Genomic DNA, 19,445 nt, shown 5'->3' with positions numbered 1-19,445 from the left:
TGTAGCAGCAACAGGGAGCAGCAGCAATAGGCAGTAGTAGTATCAGCAGCAACTGAAGAATATAGTCTCAGGGCAAAACTCTCTGAAGCATGCTACACACAAAAACACCATATATCTACTTTCACTCACTTAAGCCTCTGACAGGGAAGGAAAGATAATCCAAGGCATAACCCTGTGAGACAGAAATCAAGATAAAATCTCAATCCTTCAGAGGAAAAAGGAGTAAACAACAGCAAAAAAGGTCTTGATTCTGGAAAAATTTTATGGAGAAAAAGAGCAAAACACAGAAGCAATGGAAGAGAGTGAGAAACAAACACATGCAAACTCCCCCCCACCCCCAATGGGAATTGGTTACAAGCTCTGGCAGAACTCAAAAAGAAATTCAAGAATGAACTAAGAAAGATAGAAGAAAAATGAGAAGAAAAGTGGGGAAAAGAAATGAAAGTAATATGAAAAGAAAATAACAGAATAAAAGACAAAATTTCCCAAACGAAAAAAATAGGCACTGAAATCTAATGAAGTAATAAGCAAATTAGAGACCAGAATTGACCTGCTAGAAGCCATGAAAAGCAGGAACGAAAAAAAGGAAAATCAAAAGATCATAGCTGAAAACCAGTCTTTAAAGAAGACTGAAAAACTGAGCAAGTAGAAGCTAATGATCTCATAAGACAGCAAGAAATAATAAAGCAAAATCAAAAGAATTGAAAGTTAGATGGAAACATGAAATATCTCATTGAAAAGATAATTGACCTGGAAAACAAATCCAGGAGTGGCAATTTGAGAATTATTGGAATGCCTGAAACCCTGGAACAACAACAAAAATGTCTAGACATCATATTATAAGAAATTAACCAATAAAATTGCCCTGGATTTCTTGAACAAGAAGGCAAAATAGATATTGAAAAAACCTACAGATTACCCCCTATATTAAATCACCAAAAGACAACTCCTAGGAATGTTTTAGCCAAATTCAAGAGCTTTCAAGCATAGGAAAAAAATACTGCAAATGGCCAGAAAGAAACAATTTATATATGAAGGAGCACCATCAGAACTACACACGATCTGGTAGCTTCCACACCAAAGGACCACAAGGCTTAGATTATGATATTCAGATAGGCAAGAGAATTAGTTCCACAACCAAGAATCACCTACCCATAAAAACTGACTATACACTTTCAGGGGAGAGAATTGGCATTTAATAAAAAGGAAGAGTCCAAAGCATTCCTAAAGAAATGATCAGAACTAAATGGAAAATTTGTTGCCCAAAAGCAAAATTCAAGAGAACCATAAAAAGGTAAACAAGAAAAAGAAACAAAAGGTCTTCAATAAATTCAAACTGATTGTACTCCTATATAGAAAAATGTTGTCTTTAGCTCTTAAAAATGTTTTCATTATCTTAATAGATACAAGAACGATACATAGACAGAAGTTCTGGTAATAAGCTGTTTAGGATGATATGTAAAAAAAATAGAGGGGGAAAAAGGGATTGTACTAAGGGAAATTCAAAGGAAGAAGTAAAACAGGATAAATTATACTACATAAAGAGGGGAATTGGAGGGAGGATACTAATTACAAGAAGGGATGGAAGAGAGTGATGACAGGTAATAATTAAACTTTACTCTCAATGAAATTGGTTCTGAGAGGGAAGAACAGCTATATTCACTGGAGTATAGAATTCTATCTTACCCTATAGAAAAGTAGAAATGGAATAAGGAAGTCAGGGTGTGGGGAGGGAGAGTATTAAAAGTAGAATCATATTAACTATTTTTAAATGGAGCATTCATGGTTAATTTGTATTCTTATTTCAACTTTTTGCTAAAGGCATAAAAATGGTATAACATCCACCTTTTGGGAGAGCAGTATAACTAATTTTAGAGAATTTTTGGCCATGTTTGTACAGTTAGAAATTACATATGACAAACAACTAGAAGCAGAGATAAGTAAAAGAAATTTTGAACTGGGATTTTTTTCACATGGAGAACTCTGAATCAATAAATAAGCTCCCATGTGTCAAGCACTGTGCTAGGTCCTGGTGATATAAACACCCTCCAAAAATTAAGTAATCCATACTCTTGAGACTCTTACATCTTATCAGAGGATGAAAAAGTATATATAAATATAAAAACAATGTTTTTATATTTATATACATAAATTGTACATATGAATATATAAAATATGTATATGTAATCTATATTTTATTCATCTATTTACATATGTCTACATCTTCATAAAGAATCAATACAAGGTACTTGACTTATGATATCCTTTGTAACTGAGAGAAATATAGAAAGGCATCTGATAGAGAAAGCTTTTATCTTTCAGGGAACTCCCTCTAATAATGAATATCAATATTTCCTCTGCATCCTAGACTATTAGAATGTTGCCTTGGATGCTGAAAGGTTGTTACTTCCTGATCACACAGACCTGATATTTCAGTAGAAGTTATTGAAAACAAGCTTTTCTTTTTTCTCTTTCTTTTTTTAAAATAACTCATTAAAAATTACATGTGGAAATATTTTAAATAATTTTTCCTGACTTTTTGAAATCCAAACTCCTCCTCTTCTTTCCATCCCTCTCTCCTCCTCAAGTGGCAAAGTATCTAATATAGGTTATTTCAGTGATTTCATGGTATAAAATTTTTTCCATTCCTCATTTTATGAAAGACATATCAACTATGTGAGGAAAAACTCATGAAGGAAATTAGGCAAGAAATAACATGGTTCAATCTGATTTCTTACTCTGACAATTTCTTCCATGGCTGTTGATAGCACTTTTCATCATGAGACCCTTGGAGTTGACATGGGTCCTTGAATTTCTGATTATAGACTAGTCCTTCACATTTTATAATCATACAGAATTTCCATTATATTATGCAATGCTTTCCTGGTTCTGCTCACTTCACTTTGCTTCAGTTCATACAAGTTATTCAAGTTTTTGTGAAACCAACCTGCTTGTTGTTTTTTATGGTACAATAGTATTCCATTACAACCACATACCACAACTTGTTCAAACATTCCCGAAGTGATGGATATTCCTTCAAGTTCTAATTTTTTGCCATCACAAAGAGAGCTTTTATAAATATATATTTAAAACACAGATCATTTTCCCTTCTTTATGAACTCTTTGGGATATATATACAGTAGCGGTGGTATTGCTGGATTAAAGGTCATGCACTGCTTTATAACCTTTTGGTCAAAGCTCTAAAGTGCTATGGCCAATGGTCATATCGGTTTAAATCTACATCAGCAACGCATTAATGTTCTAATTTTCCCACTTCATCTCCAACATTTTGTGTAAGTCGAATTCACTCCCCTCACCCAAGCCAGTCCAACCTCACTGTGTGGCTGGATATCATGTGAAGTCCAAATAGAAGTCACTGGAAAAGAGCCCCAGGAACATGACCGGGAACTAAAGGTTATGGGTCCAGGTCAAGAAAAAGGATAAAGGTTTGGTGTGAGAAACACCTGGGCTCTCTATTACCTTGGAGGTGGCAGTGTAACACCATGCCTGAGAGAGACAACCATGTGGAGAACCATGTGGTCAGAATTAGGTTAGATTTGGATTAAATCTCTATATATCTGTTTTCTCTATTTCAAGCGATTATTAATAATCTCTATGGAAAATAAGAACCTAGAATTATTCATTTAAATCTAACAATTTATCATTTTCCTTTCTATGTCATATTACCCAATCTGATAAATATGAGGAGGTATCTTAGAGCTGTTTTAATTTGCATTTTTTAATCAGTGGTGATTGGGAGCATTTTTTTTTCATCTTTCTATAAATGTTTTTGATTTCTTCATCTGATCACTGCCTGTTCATATCCTTTGACCATCTATCAAGCTAATTCTTCTATCAGCCTTTCTATCCTGTCTTTCAAACTATAATTTCAGATTGAGGCAGTTGGTGGCACAATGGATAGAGCATTATGTGTGGAATCAGGAAGACTTAAATGTAGTTCAAACCCTGCCATAGAAATATATTAGCTCTGTAACCCTAAACAAACCTCAATATCTGTCTACCTCAGCTTCCTCAACAGTCAAATGAGGATAATAATAAACCTACCTTTCATGATTTTGTGAGAATCAAATGAGATCATATTTGGGAAGTGTATACTATAGACATTATATAAGTCCCAGCTATTGTAATCATCTTCATGATCATCTTTATTTCCATTACAAAAAAAAATGTCAGGTAAAGGAAGGATAAGACCCATGTTTAATTCCATCTATGTAACTTTTTGATCTTGGGTAATAATTTATTTTTCTTAATTAAATCTTCTTTCATGACCTTAAATAAGGTGTATTTTAAATTAAAGCATCATTAATATCTTTTACAAAGAAGTATTTTTAAAATATTGTAACAATAATACTTTATAGGTCAGAGTACTGAAAGAATGCAGAAATAGAGTCCTTAGTTACTGAGTTCTTTTTCTTTTTTTTTAAACCCTTACCTTCCATCTTGGAATAAATACTGTGTATTGGTTCCAAAGCAAAAGAGTGGTAAGGCCTAGGAAAGGGGGTTAAGTGACTTGCCCAGGGTCACACAGCTGGGAAGTGTCTGAGGCCCCATTTGAACCTAGGACCTCCCATCTCTAGGCCTGGCTGTCAATCCACTGAGCTACCCAGCTGCCCCCAGTAACTGAGTTTTATAAGCAGATACTACATGATCTTCTGGCAGATATCTCATATTAGGTATTATTTTTAAGATATGAGTTGTACTCAACTATTTCTCAGGCTTATTCTAGGTCTGGAATCCTCTAATCCTATGTTTGGTATGTATCATACAATCTGATCACTCTTCCACATGATAGTCACTTAATAATTATATTGAATTTAATTGAATATTAAAGAAACTCTAGACAACAGATCAACTCCTGGACCACAGGCTTGCCATGATGGAGGGACTCACACAGTTCAATGAAGCCATGAGATATACTGTTCAAGGTTACCAAAGACAGACAGGTCTTATTAGTAAAGAGTAGTAAAGAATACTGACAAAAAGTGTTCCACTGGGGTAGGACATGTCAAATAACTAGTATCTTTTAAAGAGAAGGTGAATGACTCTTTGCCTTCTCTTTAAAATGGTGATGGATGAATAGTTTGTCTCACTGGAAAGATGTAAACTCCAGTGAAACAATTGAGAGAAAATGAGATAAAGAGAATATGAATGCTGAGGTATAAGCTGAAGGATGAAGGAAAAGAGGGCAAGATCTCTCCCTTCCTGGGGTTAGCAGACAGCAGAGCTTGAGGCAACTTTGGAGAGACAGAAAGAAACTTTCCTATCTCTCTTTCCATAGGATATTTTTGCAAACTCTATCCCTGGAGTCCTAATGTGAGCACAACTGCGGGGAAAGATCTTTACATTTCAGAGCAAGGGGTTTGTAGTCAAGCCCTCTTCTATGGAGTGTGATGGTAGACCAGGTCTAGTTTGTCACAGATGGGATAGGATTTACCCTTTGGATTCTGTCCCTCATCACTCAATCTCTTTCTGTTAATAAAGATGGGACAAACCAGATCTGACTTAACTAAGATTTATTTTGGAAAAGGGAAAGGAAGGTATTGATGGGAAAGGGGAAATGGATGCCCTGACAAACTAAACCCCACCAACGGCTGGATCTAAAGGTTAGAGTCCGAGTCCCAAAGGACTCTGCCTCATCCCAGCTGTAAGTCTTCTTTATTTCTAATATTTAAATAATAATAATAATAACTATTAATCATCATCATCATCATCTCTTATCTCTCTAAGTCCAAGTCAAATGCAAAGATGGCAAAAGGGAGATCCAGAAAGGAGTAGATAGGCTGGCTCTGATGAGAGAGTCCAAACCAAACTCCTTCTGAGTCAAGGGTGCTTGTAGGCAGATGGAAGAAAGGTAGTAGAAAATTCCTTGATGGAAACAGGTTCACAGATAGGCAGGAAAATCTGGCTCTTCTCCCTCTCGTGGTTTCAGATCTCCTCAGTCACCCAGGAAAATTCTTCTCTCTCTTCCCCTTCCAGAGCTGGAAGTCCTAGAGCTGGTCAGAATTCTCCTCAGCTCACAGTTCTCTACCCACAATACATTGCTCTCTCTCAATTTCTACCAAGCTGCTTGTCCATCAAAAATGCAGGATCCTATCCAGGTCCCCTTGACATTCTTACATATTTTTGCAAAGAAAAACCCATGGAATATTAGAATGATAAAATATGTGACACCAGAAGATGAGGTCCTCAAGTCATAAAGGGTCTAGTTACTGGGGAAAAACAGATGCTAACTATAAGTAACTCCAGAAAAAAAAATGAAATGTCTAGGCTAAAGCCAAAAGGAAGTACATCTATGGATGTTTCTGGTGACAAAAGCGAAGTTTGACGTTCTAAAGATCAATATTGCATAGAAACCTGGAATGCAGTATCTATGAACCAAAATTAAATGGATGTGGTCAAATAGGAAATGAAAAGATTAAACTAAATATTGATGTCTTAGAGGTCAGTGAACTTAAATGGATGGGAATGGTCGAATTTAATTAAAGGGATCATTACATATGCTATTGTGAGCAAGAATCCGTTAGAACAAATGTAACAACTCTCATAGATAATGAAATGATGAGAAAAACAGTATAGGAGTATGATCTCAAAAATGACAGAGATGATAAGATGGAGCCAAGATAGAGTTGAGGCACTAAAGCACAAACCTCTGAAAATCTTCTACCATATTTCTTTAAGTGCTACAAAACCAATACTGGAGTGACAGAACCAACTAGAGGAAAGAGTAAAGCAATTTTCCTACAGGGATAAAACAAAACAAAACAAATAATTTTAGAAGTTTTCCAGAGATTTCTTTCTTTGGGATGAGAAGGGAATAAAGCCCATAGCAAAACTGCACCAAGCAGCACCAGTGAAAACCAATAGCAACACCCCCTCTATGTTACTCCCCTAATGCTCGAGGTTCTGAACGTGGGCACAAGCCAATATCAGGACCCTGAGACCTTTTGTAAACCAACAACAAGCAGCCCCACACCCAGTCCTTGAAGTTACAAGCCTTAGCACAAGCTTGAAATGAGGCTGCAAGCCCTATCATAAGGCAGGCTGAGCTAAGTGTGCCTGACCAATACAAGCTTAAAGGGAAGTCCAGAGCCCCTGCCCAACCAGCAGTGAGGCCCAGAACACTAGCACAAGGCAGTCTACAGAGCATCTTGTTGGTATTAGTCCAATGAGAGGTCCAGAACTACTATCTAAGCACATGGTAAAGCTCCCAGCCCCAGCCCAATGCACATGCCCAATGAAAGTCCATAGTAAAGCCTGGGGTCCCTTTCCTAGTGAGGTCCTAAGACCAGGTACAAGGTAGCTCACAATGCTCTTGGCCCTGTAGGCCATCAGCAGATCCTAGGGGAGGAAGAATCAGCAGTGAGAAGTGACTTTCAGAACTGCCAGACCATAAGCCTTGGAAAAACTAAAATTTGCGGAAACCCAGAACTAGAGATGAAGGCAGCAGCAAGGAAAAGCTGAGGTTTAAGAGAGTTCCTTTTTCTATCCTGAGAACAGAGTCCATCTTTGTGATGAAAATAAAAGTCAAGAAAAAGGCTAGGAAAATGAACAAACATTTTTAAAAACCATAAAAATTATTATGGATCTGAAGAACAGCAAGGCAAAAACTCAGAAGGGGACAATGAAATCAAATCTACTGCATTCATAACTTCAAAAATGAGATTTGATATTAGAGTCTGGAGAAATTCAAAAAGGATTTAAAAATCATATAAAAGGAGTATAGGAAAAATGCAGAAGAAAAATGAATGTGATGCAAGAAGAGAATAACACCTTAAAAAGTGGAATTGGTAAAATAAAAAAGGAAGTTTAAAAATCCAATCAAGAACAGAGTTCCTTATAAAGTAGAATTGGCCAAATAGAGAAAGAATTTCAAAATCTCACTGAAGAAAACACTTTCTTAAAAATTAGAGTTGGGCAACTGTAAGCTAATGATTTTATGAGACATCAAGAAACAATAAAAGAAAATCAAAAGAAGAAAAAAGGAAGAAAATATTAACTACATCATTGAAAAAAAATTGACCTGGAAAATAGACCCAGAAGAGACAATTTAAGAAATTTGAACTTCCTGAAAGTCACGATTAAAAAAAAATCCTAAATATGTTACATGATTTATTCAAATTCTTGAATAAGAAGGTAATACAGAAACTAAAAAAAATCAACTGATCATCCCTGAAATAAATTCCCAAAAGATACATCCCAGGAAAATTATAGCCAAATTCAAGAGCTTCCTGGCTAAAAAGAAAATACTGCAAACAGTCAGAAGGAAGCTAAACAATTTTCATGGAGACCAAATCAGTATTACACAGGACTTAGAAGATTCTGCATTAAAAGATAGAAAAACTTGTAATATTGTTATACATAAAAATTAATCTGGAGGCTTATTACCAGATTTATAAGCATTTATTAGTAAAAAGAGAGGAATAGATAATGGTAGAGAGAAAGAGATCTCAGCCTTTCTAATTTTGTGGGTGATACTAATTCTCCATTTAACTGGCTCAGGTCTCAGTTTGCCTGAGGTGATAAGATCATTTAAGGAAAAGCTCAGAGACCAGTACCAAAGACAAAAGAGAGCAAAACCACAAAAACCATTTTTTTAAAGATGTAAGCATAAAAGGCTCCACTTTTTTTAAAACAAACATGCTCCTCCCTCCATGTCCACATTAGTTTGGTTCTGCCATTCTGACTCTCAGGATGCCTACTTTGAGAGGAGTATCTAGGTAACTATTTAGATACCTATCTAAAGTACCAACAGCAGGTATCATATATAATGGGGATAAGTTTGAATCCTTCCCAGTAAGGTCCATGGTGAAGCAAGGATGCCCATTGTCATCACTTTTGATTGTACTAGAAATGCTAGATTTAGCAATTATAGAAGAAAATAAATTGAAGGAATTAAAGCAGGTAATGAAGAAACTGAACTATCACACTTTGAAGATATAATAGTATATTTAGTAAATCCTAATCAACTAAAACTAGTTAATATAACTATTAACTTTAGCAAAGTTAAGGGACACAAAATAAACCCAATAAATGTTAAGTATTTTTATATGTTACCAACAAAGTCCAACAGCAAGAGATAGAAGAGATAGATTCATTTAAAATAACCTTAGGCAATATAAAATATCTGAGAGTCTACATTCCAAGAAAAGAACAAGAATTACATTGGACACAATTATAAAACCCTTTTCATGCAAATAGAATCCTATCTTAAAACTGGCAAAATATGAATTGTTCATGAGTAGACTGAGCTAATATAATAAAAATGACAATTCTACCTAAATCAATTCACTTATTCGTTGTCATGTCAAACTACTAAAAAAAGATTTTATAGAACTAGAAAAAAATAACAAAATTCATTAGGAAGAATAAAATGGTAAAGAATATGAAGGGAATTAAAGAAATAAAAAGTAAAGTAAGATGCCCTTGTAGTAGAAAATCTCAAATTGTATTGGTGGTAGTAGTCTCTCGGTAACCGAGGATGACTTTTGTCTTTGTGCCTTTTCATCTATGGTGTATAGATGAGTGTGCACAAAGACACTTGTACCTGAAGGAGATTTAAGTGGAAAAGTCGATGCACAGAGACAGTCCCATTCTCTCAGCGTTGGAAGCCTGGGTCCAGTGGCATGAAAAGTAGTTACACCTGGAGACTTCCTCAGCTGCATTGGATGGCCCTGTTGTCTTTTGTGCTCCAACACGCCCTGAACACTCCACAGTGCTTTGCTGCATCGCCATCTCAGCCGTTGAACCTTCTTATTGGTTTCTTCCATCTGTTCGGCTGAAGCAGTCTTCACATGCTGGGTGAGCAAAGCCCTGGTTCACCAGGAGTCGACGACCCGATGGCTACCCTCACAAGGTTTAGCTGGCCTGTCTAAGCTGTTGCCCTGGGGTGTGGCCGCCGCCGCATGCTAGCAGCTACTGGGAGCCACAAGTGAGAGCTGGGTATCAGGTGAGGGTCAGAGGTTGGAGAGCTGCCCTAAGAGGGCACGACAAGCCCTCCATACCAGAGATACTACCCCTCCCTGAGCATCCCATACACCCCTCAAATTGTATTATTAAGCAGTAATCATTATTTATATATATATGTATATATATATATATATATATATATAGTCTAAGAAATAGTATGTCGGATCAATGGACTAGATTAAAAACCAAAAAATTTCAAGAAAAAAATGACCATAGCAATCTAGTTTTCAATAAACCCAAATATCCTTGGGATAAGAACTCACTATTTGTCAAAATTATTAGCAAACATGGAAAAGAGTATGGCTGAAACTAAGTACAGACTAACATCTCATATCCTCTACCAAATGAACATCCTAATTGGTTTGATTTAGAAATAAAGAATGATACTATGAGCAAATTAAGGGAACACAGAATAATTTGCCTATCAGATCTATGGAGAAGGGAAGAATTTATGAACAAAAAGATAGGTCTGTATCCCAAAGAAATTTTTAAAAAAGAAGGAATGACTGAATTTTTCAAAAATACCTATAGGAACTTTTCATGGTGGCAATTTATTGGAAATTGAAGAAATGTCTGTAAATTGGGGCATAGTTGAATAATTTTTTGGTATATGAGGGTGATGGAATACTATCGTGCTATGAAAAATGATGAGCAGGATGATTTCAGGAAAAGGTGGAAAGACTTACATGAAATGATGCAGAACTAAATAAACAAAACAAGTAGAATATTGTGAACAATATCCACAATATTGTGCAATGATCAACTGTGAAAGACTTAGCTACTCTCAGCAATAAATGATCCAAGACTCTTCTGAAGGACTTATGACAAAGATTGCTATCCACTTCCAAGAGGAAAAAAAATGTTGGAATCAGCATGCAGATTGAAGCAAACTATTTTTCACTTTAGTTATTTGTTTTTATTTGGGAGTTTTGGTTTTGCTATGAGGAAGAGATACATTTAATACTCTTAAGGAGAGGGGAGTTTGGGGATGTGAAGGGATAAATTGTGTTGGGCCAGTATCAGAAGATTATCTGTGGTTTGGGAAAGCGACCAAAACCCAGTCAGCCAGACAGAGCCTTGTCCAAGAATATATACACAGACCACTCAGTGAAATGGGAAAGTAGGTTTAATTAAAGAGAATAGGGTAGAAGGGTATGGGATAACCTAAAGCTAATTTTCTAACTAATACCCCAGGTATTATTATCTCTTCACAGAGATTTCTTCAGTGATTTTCCTACACTAATACTCTCCTCACTGCCTAAAATCCCAGTTCCTGTTCTTGGCTAAGCTACAAGTAAAACCTCCTTAGCTGGTTTTAAGGAAAGAATCTGTGTAAGCCTGATAGGGCTCAGGAGAGGTCCTAGATCCAAAAAGGACCCAGGTCTGGTCTCAGAATCACTGCAGATGGTTGGTCAGGATCACTAGGTTCTGCTTTATTGAAATACAGCAACCAAGACATCAAGCAGGACAGGAACAAGGATAGAATCAGTCACTAAGGAAATGCAGCCACCACCTCTAGATCTCCAGAGAGAGAGAGAGAGACAGCTAATCGCCTCAGTACCAATCTAACCTCCCTTCAAAGTTCCAGAATCTTCCTGCTGGTCTCATGCCATTTCTCTCTGCAAACTTACACGCTTTCCTCCTTAAATTAACTTTTCCTTATAACAGCACGAAAATGAAGGTTTGCAGAGGACAGATGCATGAGATCTGCAGAGAAGGATTCTGGAATGCTACAAGGAAGGGTTAAGCTGGAACTGAGGAGCAGTTGGCAGATGCTCTCTGGATGTAACCTGGGGAGAGTGGCTGCCTGTTCTGAGGTTTCTAATCCAATCAAGCTTCATATCCTGGTTGCTATCCTTGTTATCCTGTAGCTTTGTTTCTTTGGGAGAAGAACCCTGTGATCCTGACGTTAGCCTGAACCTGCACTGTCAGTAAGTCGAGATCTGGGTCCATTTGGACCTGGGACCCACCCTGGAGCCCTGTCAAATATGTCACAGGCCAGCATTTCTAGTAATAACGAAGAGAGGGTTTAGTGCAAGTTATTTAGAAGAGGGACTAGAGAGGAGAGGATAAGTGTAGACTATTAAATCTCTGAAGACCCTCTGTGAGGAAGTTTAGATCTGGGTTTTAGTGAACTAGTGACAGGGATTCCCCTTCCCCTTCAATCTCTCTCTCTGGAAATAAACTACACCTTCCATTTACTATATCCAACTCTGTGACTGAGTAAATCTGTGTGCTGGTCCCAGATCAGACTCTAGCCTGGTCAGGGATAACTGTTAGGCCTTCAACTCACAGTGTAGAAACCCTGATACCAGCCCAAAGTAATCCATTGATATCCCATCTGATCCTATCTCCAAATGCCCCCAATTAAGGGTTTGGGGGTTCAAACTTATTGTGGGTCCAGGTTGTCAGTTGGGGCCTCCAGGAAAGTTTGAAACCAGCTGGGAGTAGGTTTGGTCAACCATGTTGGAGGGGCTAGCTGCTCAGAACCTTGGCAGGCTGCCGGAGGAATTCTGAAGATGGTTAGCTGTGCTGTTGGAGGAACTGTCAATCAAGCCAGCCAGGAGGCTAGTGGCACTTTGGCAGAGGTTACCCCCCCTCATTTTGAAATATCACAGTGGCAGGGAATTTCACTGAGCCATTGTATTTAAACCTACAGTTTCCAGGGTACTCCTGCTATATGGCCATAATTACAGTTTTATCTCAGTATTCTTTTTTAATAATAACTAATTTGAAATTATGTTTTGCATGATAATGCATGTGTAACCCAGATTAATTTACTTTTTATGTGGGTTGGGGGGAGGCATGGAGACAATTTGGAACAGAAAAGATATTTTTTAATTCATTATTAAATATGTTTGGGGAAATGAAATATTTATAAAAGAGGGAAAAATAATACTATATGTCTAAACCAATGTGAAGCCACTCACTATCCCAGTGATATAAGTATGTGATCCAACCACTGATAATAAGAGGCTAAAATTGATCAGGTCTATGAAGATCTGTTATATTTTCTAGAAATAACATCAAAAAGATGTCACATACTTCCTAGGGGTTTGGAATGTTAAGTAAATAAAAAGATAATTTGAATAACAGAGAATTTTGGCCTTGTAGAACAGAACAAATCAGGGCACAAATGAATAGAGTTTTGTCAAGATAAATCCCTGGTCAGAGCAAACACTATTTTTTTCAGGACCCAAAAGGTGACTCTTCACATGGACATCACCAGATGATTAATATCAAAATCAGATTGACTTTAAATTTTCCGACCAACGTTTAAGACTATAAAGTAAAAAAACAAGATCTGGGGCTGACTTTTGCTCAGATCACAAGCATTGCATGAAATTGCAAAATTCAGAAAAAAATGAAGAGGGTTGAAAAAAAACCATCAGACCATATTACATGTGACTTAAATAATAGACTTATGAATATGAAGCAGAAATGAAGATATATTTAAGGTATTAGATCTTGTAGATGAGGGCACATGAAAAAAACTATGGACAGATATTTGCAATATTGTACAGGAAGCAGAAACAAAATACTTCCTAAAGAAAAATGTTGAAGTCAAATTCGCCTAAGGAAGTACTGCTAACAATAAGGCTAGTGAAGCTGAATGAATTCCATCTGAGCTATTTAAAAATCCTAAATAATGATGTTCTTAATGTGCTATAAATTTGGAAAAAACTCAACCTTTGCTATTGGATTGAAAAAGAGCATTTTATACCCCCAATCTAAAGAAGGCCAATGCCAAAGAATATTCAAATTACTACATAAGTTGTGCTTATTTCCCATGCCAGCATGTTTATGCTTACAATTCTGCAAGCTAGGCTTCAGCAATATGTGATCCAAGAACTGACAGAAGTACAGGCTAGTTTTCAAAGAGGCAGAAGAACTAGATAACTAGAGACCAATTTGCTGACATTATGGATTATGGAGAAAGCAAGGAAAAGTATGTACTTTTGCTGCATTGCTTAAACTAAAACCTTTGTGTGAAACCCAACAAAATGTGACAAATAATCCATGAAGGTAGAATGCCAGATCATCTTCCTTGTCTCCTGAGAAACCAGAATTCAGGTCAAGAAACAACATTTAGAACTGAACATGGAATAACTAATTAGCTTAAGATTGGAAAAGGAATATGACAAAACTGTATGATGTCATTTTATTTCTTTAACTTATATGCTGAACGCATAGTAGGAAATGCCAAGTTAGATGAATCAAATGCCAGAAATAAGTTTTCCAGAAGAAATATCAACAATCTCAGAAAAGCAGACAATGCCATTTTGAAGGCAAACTGTGAAGAAGAATTAGGAAGCTTTTAGATGAGAATGTAAAAACTCATTATATAGATGTAACATATGTGTATATGCATGCACAATATATATGTGAAGTTTTTCCTAGCATAAACAATATGTATCTTGTTCCACAAAAAGAATATAGAAATATATATTATATGAAAATATATGTACGAACCATATAATATTAACTGCCTTCTTGAGGAGGGAGGAGGGCTGGTAAGGGAAGGAAAGAACATGCATTGGAAAATGTCACATAATGAATATTAAATGTTTTATTGATGTGGAATCTGGGAAAAAAATTAAAATTAAAAGAGAATATTAGATTAGGGAGCCTCTAAAGTATTTCTAATTACATATCTGTGATAATGTGTTCCAATGATCTCTATTTACAAAAGCAAAAAATAAGGCACCTAAAATTTATAAGACTTGCCACCTCAGCTAGTAATTGGCAAAGTCAGATTTTGAACCTATCTTCTGATTCCAAATACTTTTTAAGACATCATGATTCCTCAGTGATACACATGTGTCAAAAACAGCAGACACAGATACCTGACATTAATTATACCAGTGAAGAGTGGTAGAGGAAATTGTACACAAGATCTGACTCTGAGGAATAATTTCTAGGAGTATTAATTGAGACTTAACAACAAAGCACTGGAGGCATGAAACTTACTAATGCCATTTTAGGGGAACAAACTAGTGGTCATCAAATTGAAACACAAATGGGCTTTTTTTCCAAAATAGCTACTCAGTGTGATCATTGTTCAAATAAAAAAAAATAATGCAGCATTGCTGCCTCAACCAATATTATTTATAGTTTATTCTTTGCTTACCCTAGAATATATCATATAAGCACCATGCTTGCAATGTGTGTTAGATAGTAGCTCTTCACTTTATAGGGGCAAACTTCTCATGTTGCTCCCCTGTAGTCTATAGATCTATGGCTGATCAAATATTAATAGACCAAATGGATATCACATCTGTGACAGTGGCTTCATTAGGATTATGCTCTAACCAGCTGAGCATATTGCTTTACACAATTTTGTCCACCAAAATATCTCTTATTAATTAATCATCATATTGTAGAGTTAGATAAATCCTCATAAACATCTAATTTAATTCTTACCTCAACTAGTTCAAATTCCTCATTTTTGACTCCAATGGCTTCCTTCAAATCTCAGAGAAAATTTCACTTTCTTTATTAAATCTTCCCCAGTTCTTATTAATATTTTCCCTTGTTGATTACTATATATATGTATAAACATATACATATATAGTATATGGCTTGTATGTTCTTTTTTATATACAATATGGTTCATTTTGTAAAAGCAAGTTGTTTACCAATTATTTTTATGCACATTAAAAAACATATTGAACCACTAAACTAATTACTGTGGACTACAAAAACAGTGGTGAGCTTTTAGGGAAAACACCACTTAGAAAAAGGAAGTTGGCAGTATAACAGACACATGGGGCAGACCACTACTATAATACCAAAGAATTCATTAACAAATAGCATGAAGGTAATAGCATGGTGTAAAATTAAAATGTGCCATCATTGTAAAAATTAAAACGTTATATTTTAAGAGATATATTAATAATCACTAGAAATAAAGGAATAAAAAGGTAACAGAATAAAACCACTTGCCCAAGGCTAATGGTTTATTTGTTTTTAATTGTTTTCATGCTGTCTCTCCATGAGCTTCTTGAGGGCAAGGGACATCTTTTGCCTCTGTGGTACCTCCAACATTTAGTACAATGCCTAGAAAATATTTAATAGGGAATATGTTTATATAGACCTTGGAATCTTAAATCTGATTATACTTTTGGAAATACTTTCCTTTTATTGAGCAGAAATATGCTTTTTTAAGTCACCTATGATATTAAGAATGACTTTTGGCACTATCCACTGATCTTAAGAATGTCTTAGGAATTCTAAAACTAAAAAATAATAATCCCTCTTCAAAATAATACTTGCTAAGGAACTATGTATTGAATATACATTATTGCCTCACACTATGCTATGTAACCACCAGAAAATGTCCCTAAAAATAAAATTTCTTTCCCATCAAACCAAACTATTATTATTTCACTGTAACTTATTCACACATAGAACAAGAGAAATTCAGAATTAGAAGGTTATAAAGGAATTAAAATCACTTATCAAATCAGAATTATATGAATTTTAGAGTTCAAATAGTTGAACATGTCTCTATGCAGGTATCCCTTTACAACATCCCTGACAACTGGTCACCCAATGTACATTTAAGAATCTCTAAAAAAGATTTTGACACTAGAGAACATTGAAATTAATGGCTCATACCTTAAAATGATAAGTAGCATCTATCTAAAACCATAGCCAATCATTATCTATAATGGGGAAAATTAAAAATCATTTAAATAAGGTCAGGGGTGAAGTAAGAATGCCCATTTTCACCATTACTATTCAGTGTTGCACTAGAAAAAACAAATTGAATAAATTAGGATAAGTAATCAGGAAGTAATGTTATCACTCTTTGAGAAAATGATATGATGGTATATTTAGAGAAGGCTCATGAACAACGACAACAACAACAACAAAAAAATAAAACCCTAACCAATACAATTAACAACTTTAGCAAAGTTTCAGGATATAATATAAATTTCAATGTCATCAGCATTTCTTCATACTTCATATGAAAAAGTCCAACATCATGAGATAGAAAGAGCAATTCCATTTAAAATTACTGTAGACAATAAAAATATACCTCAGAAAATACCTGCCAAAGCTAACCCAGAAACTATATAAACACAAGCACAGAACACTTTTCGCTCAAATAAAATAATAGCTATAAAATCTGATGAACTCTAATTGTGCATGGATAGGACAAATTGATATAATAAAAATGACAATCCTACCAAAATTACTTTTCTTATTCAGTGTCTTTCCAATAAAATTATTAAAAATATTTTAATGGGACTGGAAAAATAATAATGAAATTCATCTTGAAGAATAAAAGGCCAAGAATATCAAGGAAATTAATGAAAAAAAATTGATCTAAAGTGGCCTAACTGTACCAAATCTCAAATTGTATTATAAAGTGGCAACCAGCAATATAATTTGGACCTGACTATGAATGACAGTAGTGAATCAGTGGAACAGATTTGGCATTTAGCACGTAGTAGTAAATGACCATAATAATCTAATGTTTGACCAATCCAAAGATCCAAACTTTTTGAAAATAACTAACTACTCAACAAAAAATGCTGGGAAATCTAGAAAGGATTATGTCAGAAATGAGGCACAGACAATCATCCCATTCCATATGCCAAGATAAAGTCAAAATAGATACATGATTTAGAAACAGAGGGAGCAAATATAAACAAATTATGGGAGCACAAAATAGTTAACCTGTCAGAACTATGGATAAGTGGAGAATGTGTGACCAAACAAAACATAAGGAATATTATGTAATGTAAACTAGATAACTTTGCCTACATTAAATTTAAAAATAAATGTTTTTGTACAAGCAAAACTAGTGCAACCAAGATTATATATTAAAAACCCAAAAAGGAAAACATTTAAATATAGTGTCTCTGACAGGGGTTTTATTTTTCAATTATATCAAGAAATGAGACAAATTTATAAGAATATAAGTTATTCCCCAACTAATAAGTAGTCAAAGTATAGGAACAGGAAATTCTCAAATGAAGAAACTAAGATGTCATTCAGAAAAATGTTCCAAATCACAGAGGAATGTAAATTAATTAAATTTTAAATGTTTCCATGTTCATTATCTTATGAAAGAAGTCATATAATGTTTATATAAGAAAAAGCTCAAGAAGTAAAGTGAAAAATGGCATGCCTCAATCTGCATTCAGACTCCATCAGTTCTTTCTATGGCAGTGACTAAGCATTTTTATCATGAGTTGTCTTGGATCCTTGCATTGTAATAATAGTTGTCATGTATAGTGGATCATCATATATTATTGTTGATCCTATGTACAATATTTTCCTGGTTCTGTTCACTTCAATTTGCATCACGTTATATGTCTGCATATTTTTGATGATTCATCAGTTAGTCCTTTCTTATATCATCATAGCATCCCAACACAATCATATTCTACATTCATTCCACAACTGATGGACATCTCTTCAATGTCCAATTCTTTGCCACCATAAAAAAGCTTCAATAAATATTTTTATTGTATTTTATTGTATCAGTTCACAACTTTACCAACAGCAAAACTCATGATAAAAATGGTTAGCCACTGCTATAGAAAGAACTGATGGAGTCTGAAATATCCATTTCATGATAGCATGTGTACCCTGTATCATATGACTTGATATCTTGGAGAGAGGTTAGAGAGGGAGGGAAAGAATATGGATCACAAGATGTCAAAAAAATGATTTTAATTGTATTGATATATAACTAGAAAAAATGCATAATTGAATTTCTTTTAAAAAGCAGTGTGAGCTGTGGGGAAGCTTTTGTTATTAGGAAAGTTATGCTTACACTGAGTTTCTTCAGCAAAATTCCAAGTCTCCTCACCTTCCTAATTTTTTTAGTGAAGAAAAAAACACAAGACATATTTATTTGAATATGCAATATTCAGAGTTTTAGGTCTCTTGTGTATTAGAAAATGGGATTTGGAAATGCTCCCAGTTTAGAGTTCATAGGATGCCCCAGGCCCTGGAATTTCCTTTTAGCATTTGTAAAGTTAGGGTCATTGAGTACTAGATGAATAAGTCCACTTGTGTTGTAATTCTGTGTGATTTGTTCAGAGAGTGAAAGTGCAAGAAAGGCTTCCTAAATCCCCAAATAATTTATTGTAGTCCATTCTTTTCTGGCATATTTTAATTATTATGATTGTTGTTACTCAATGTTGATGTTAGCAGAACACAAGATTTGATAGATCTAACTGCTGGAATACTTTAGGGCAGATCCTCAATGACTAATTGTCATCCAAAGAAAATTTGAAAATCATCCACCAAGGAAAAGTTTGACCCCCTGTTTTGTTTGAGAATCATGGTGATTCAACATTTTAAATCATATGATCATAGACTTACAACTGGAAGGTATGTGGGTTGGGAAGGAAATGGAACACCAATCATTATATTTGTCAAGAAAATCCAAAATGGGGCTACAAAAATTCAGATGTCACTGAAATGATCAATAC

Source organism: Monodelphis domestica, chromosome 2, assembly GCF_027887165.1.
Source record: "Monodelphis domestica isolate mMonDom1 chromosome 2, mMonDom1.pri, whole genome shotgun sequence".
NCBI classification, from domain to species: Eukaryota; Metazoa; Chordata; class Mammalia; order Didelphimorphia; family Didelphidae; genus Monodelphis; species Monodelphis domestica.
This window is presented reverse-complemented; position numbering follows the sequence as displayed.